This window comes from Cygnus olor, chromosome Z, assembly GCF_009769625.2.
Source record: "Cygnus olor isolate bCygOlo1 chromosome Z, bCygOlo1.pri.v2, whole genome shotgun sequence".
Lineage (NCBI taxonomy): Eukaryota > Metazoa > Chordata > Aves > Anseriformes > Anatidae > Cygnus > Cygnus olor.
In genome coordinates this window covers 651,045-655,755 of record NC_049198.1, presented here as the reverse complement: position 1 = coordinate 655,755, position 4,711 = coordinate 651,045, and positions in this window count along the sequence as shown.

The following is a 4,711-nucleotide window of genomic DNA, read 5'->3' as shown; positions in this document are numbered from 1 at the left end:
AGAAACCTTGTCTGAGCCAGGACTGGGACCAGCAACCAGCACCTGTGCACCTGGCCTTCCTTGAGCGCCTCTTCCCCATTTATGCCTCTTTCCAAAAACAACACAACAGTGTGACAAAATTTCGGTGTCACCTTCCTGCCCTTGCCCAGGCCTTTCGACATAACGACTCGCCGGAGGAAGGGAGGAACAAAGCCGCCTTGCTTCTGAGCCAACGCACATCTGAAAAATTAATTTGGGGCTGGGATTTTCATGATCTTGTGGGAGTTGGGCACTTAACCCATGTGAAGCGCTAGCAGCTTTGACATCTAAAGGCTCTTTTAAAGATCCCAGGCTTAATTGTTAGGATTTTTTTTTCTAAATCACAGCTGTAGTTCAGGCTTCAAGCCCTTTCCAAACAAGTTTATCCATCCTTAATTACCGCTAAGAAACTGACCCCTGTGCGAGCCGCACGCGGCAGCTCTCCTCTTGGCTGACAGACAACTGTCAGCCAGGCAAGAGCTACTAATTAGTAATTGATAAATATAAGTGTGCTGTCTTCCCCGAGCAGAGTACCACTTGATGACAGTAATTAATTGTTCATTGATCCCCACAGGTTGGAGCTCAGTTACTGCCGCGCGCTCCGCGGTGGCTCCAGGCGAGCGCGGCCCCTTGGAGCTGCCCTGGGGACGCTCGCAGGGCTCGTCCTCTGCTGGGCAAACCCCACAAACCTGCGGTGCCCCGGGGAGACACAGCCCAGCCACGTTGCTCCTTGCAAAGCCCGTGTTACAGCTCGACGTGAGCACTTAACTCTTCGTCCCTCTTCTTGCCTTCATCTTCAGCTGTATTAAAACAGTGAAAAATTGAAACCGCACGAGCAGTGATATATTGGGAAGGATGGGAGAGGCGCTGGGCTTGCAGATGTTCATGCCCAGACCTGGTGGTGTACCTGTGAAGAGCCCCAGCACGTTTTTGCCTGTTCACAGGCTCAGGACCTGCAGCTGATGGGAGGGAAGTGCCTGCCTGACGAGGGGCTGCTCCTGTGCCTGCTGCAGCCGAGGAGCATCTGCCTTCAGCAGGAGCAAAGTGAGGCCTATGCTGACCCCAAAATGGGCTTGTGTTTTGTCCTGACCCAAATACAATCTTTCTAAGAGGAAAAACAAGCAAACCACTTACAAAATAAATAAATAAATAAATAAACATGTCTTTAAACTACATCTCCAAGGCAAATACTAGGATGTCAGTTGTCAGTCCCACGTCCATTTTGATGCTCATTGTCGCTTTACAAACTCTAAAACGGACCATTTCCTGCCAAGGCTGGTTGGTTTGTTGCAGGAAAGCTGACCCAGCCTCAGGGAGCAGGACAGACAAGCTCGTGGTGGGAAACCCGTCCCAGCACGTTGTTTCTGGGGACATTCCCATGCTGGGTGGTGGCTCCCAGTGCCATCGGACCCCTGTGCTGCTCCCCGGGGTGTCCCTCTCCCGCGTCCCATTGATCATCTCTCCGGTTCCTTCTCCGCTTGGGTCAGGCTCCTAAGCGTCGATCTGCCTGATAGCCCCCGGGGGAGTCTTTTGTTCTGAATAGGTGAAAAATTGTACCCACAAAAAGAGTTCCCCATCCGATCAATTCCCTCTAACAACTTTATTGATTAGCTGCAGTAACATTTTTCATTTATTAATTATGAAGAAGATGTTCCAGCACTTCCTTAAAGTTAACTATTGTGATTTTCCCTCTCTCATCAGTCCTCCAAACACCAGCTGGTGTGGCAGCAAAGCTCCAGAAGGCAGCAGAAGTCGCTTTTACGTGCTTCTCTTGTAATAGGTTTGGGCTTCTTCACTTGTCCCAGCCTTCGTGGTGCTGCGCAGCAGCTTTGCCCCTTATTAGTGCTCTGCCCTGGCACTCGGGCCTGCAGAGCACTGCGCATGGCTGGAAGGCTGAACCCTTCGTCCTTCCAGTGCAAGCCCTGGTGCCTGAATTTGGACTGCCAGGTCAGAAAAGCACAGCTTCCCCCAGCAGTGGCCGCCTGGTGCCTGTGGAGATGCCCAGCACTGCTGGAGGAGGTCACGGCACACTGCAGGGCTGCTGGGAGGAGCAGCATTGCCAGCAGGACGGGTGAGGCAGCGGCACAAACCCCTCAAGGTTTCAGGCATACTTTTGTCCATGTTAGGCTTTCTTCAAATGTTTTCATTCAAAATTCAGCTTCCTTGGCAAAGGTCTGTGATCTCCTACAATTCATCTTGCTGTGGTTCTCTTCAGAAGCCTCACATTTCCTAGATAAAGGAACGTTTGTTTAGAGCCTTCCCTGAGCAGAAGAAGTGGACTAGAAGGGAGGAAGGTTCCACCACCAACCCGGTGCTGGTCCAGCTCCAAAGCCCCGGTGGCCCAGGAGGTGGCTTCTCCACGGGCATCCAGCCATGGTCTGACCTCTCGGCCCAGCTGGGGAGCAGAGTGCAAGCACGAGGCACCAGGAATAAAACAGGCTGCTCGCTACTCAGTGAAAAGCTTTTATCAGAAAAGGAAAAGGAAAAAAATCAAAGATAAAGCTTGCTGTTTCAAAACCCGCCTGCTCTTTCAGAACAACCCCCATTTCCCTCCGCGGGCTGCACATCTCCGTGACAACAGGATGCTGTCAGCCGCTCGCTTCAGCCGGACACGAAAGGGCCGTATCGATGCTTCCCCCTGTTATCACTCGCAGGACTTGTTAATATGCATCAAACGCTTAATCCTGGGTTCACGATCCCGGAGCTGATGTACAGAAAGCTCTCGTGGCTCCGCTGCATCCCCGCCGTGCTGGGAACCGCCGGTCTCTGTGGCCCAAGTTATCTGCGTGCCGAACAAATGGGATGTCTCCATCACTTTTATTGTAGGGAATTATTGACATCAGAGATGACAAATCCCGCACCGAGGTCAGGAAGTCATTTACACACGGGGAAGGGATGCCACGGTGGTTTAAACTCCTTGAATGAGTAATTCTCCATGTCCTTTGCTGTGGATCTTTGTCGACAGCTCTGGCCTAGCAAGCCCTGTCCGCAGGCATCGGGGGTCCCTGTGCCATGGGCTGGGAACGTGCAGGTCCCCAGCGCCCAGCACCACCTGGCCTTGGGGCTCTCGAACACGGCGCTGGATGCAGGCTGGGTGGACGAACCATGGCAGTGCCGTAAATTGAGAGGAGTCAAGGGAGGGCAAGGAAGCCCGAGAGCAAGCTCGGAGGACGAGCAAGAAAGAAAAAGGAAGGTCAGAAAGAGGGTAATTAAGGAAATGCAGGAGAAAGAAATTATACAAGAAAGGATTAGAAATGTACAATTGGTGTCAGTACCTGGAAACATAAATCACACGCAGCTGGAAGGAGATAGCACGCTGCTGAAGGAAACCTAAGGGTGATAGTGGACTGATTATGAGTTTGAAATATGGTATGTTGGCAAAAAATCTGCTATGATTTATACTCTGTCAGAGGCCATCCCAGGAAGGTGGCAGGCCTTTCCCATATAGCTCTTCTGAGACTGAAACTCCAGCACCGAATTGATTTCTGAGTACACTAGTCTGCGCTCGGCTGGAGATGGTAACAAATAACACAGAGGAGAGAAGGAAAAATTAGGAAATCAAAAAGGAGATTACAGTCACGGGAAAACAAATGCATCAAGTGCGCACAGCACACCAGATGGAGGACAAATAGATACCTGGGCGCTGGTTTGCCATTTACTCCTAACCAAGACAGAGAGCACTTGCCAGGAAAAACGCATTGCATGTGAGGATGTTATTAATACCTCATAATATAGCACGCTGCTCTCGGTCTGGGAATGTGACTGTAGCCTGTCATAAGGAAAACCCCCATAAACAAACATAATCCAGATAATTTCCCCGAATTACCCTTCTACACTGTACCATGTCACAGAAAGGTTTTAATAACCCAATTTTTGCCATCCTATCCAAAACTAACAGCGATTACCAGTTCATGTGAATGGCCCAGGTAAACATCTACACTTTTTGCAAACAGCTATATATAATAATAATAATAATAAAGAATACAAAGCTTAGTAATCAACAAATCTTAATAATCGTAGTTATAGAGATGCCGAGGAGCTGCAAGGCTAATTAGATACCTGGATAAAGGCATGAACTGCCTTCGGGATGCAGGCTGCGTGGCAGGGGCAGCCCCACACCAGCCCAGCCCTGCTCCGGGTGCTGCCGGGCGCAGCAGGCAGGAGGCAGAGCAGGAACAGCTCCTGGGGGAGCTGCTGGCTTGGAGCAAGACCAAAAATACACCACAGCAGGAAGAAAGCAGAGAATGGGAAAAATGGAGAAGCTGATCAATACCTGAAGGCAAGAAATAAAGGGAGAACGGTGAACAGTTCTTATTCCTGACCTATGCTACAAGGGGCCTGAACTGGAGACCTGTTTTCTCTCAGAGAAAGTGCAGCAATAGCCAAAACATGAAGCAGATGTAAATGAGGGCAGTGATGGCAACGTCTTTCCAGGGGTTGATTCACTTTCATGTTTTCCCGGCCACTTCCCAGAGCAGCCCCCTGCAGCCAGGCTGCGGTGGCCCTGGGCATCGCTGCAACAGCACCACGACTTGGTGGCCGTGGCTCGTGTGGGGCTTGCCAGCAGGCCTTGGGACCCTGGGGCAGGCTCCAGCTCCCTGCACTTCCCCCAGATTAACTTGGATCTGCCTCATGCTTGTTTTGCCCAGGACGTCTCGCAGCACTGCCCTGCTCCCATGGCTTCACCCAGCAC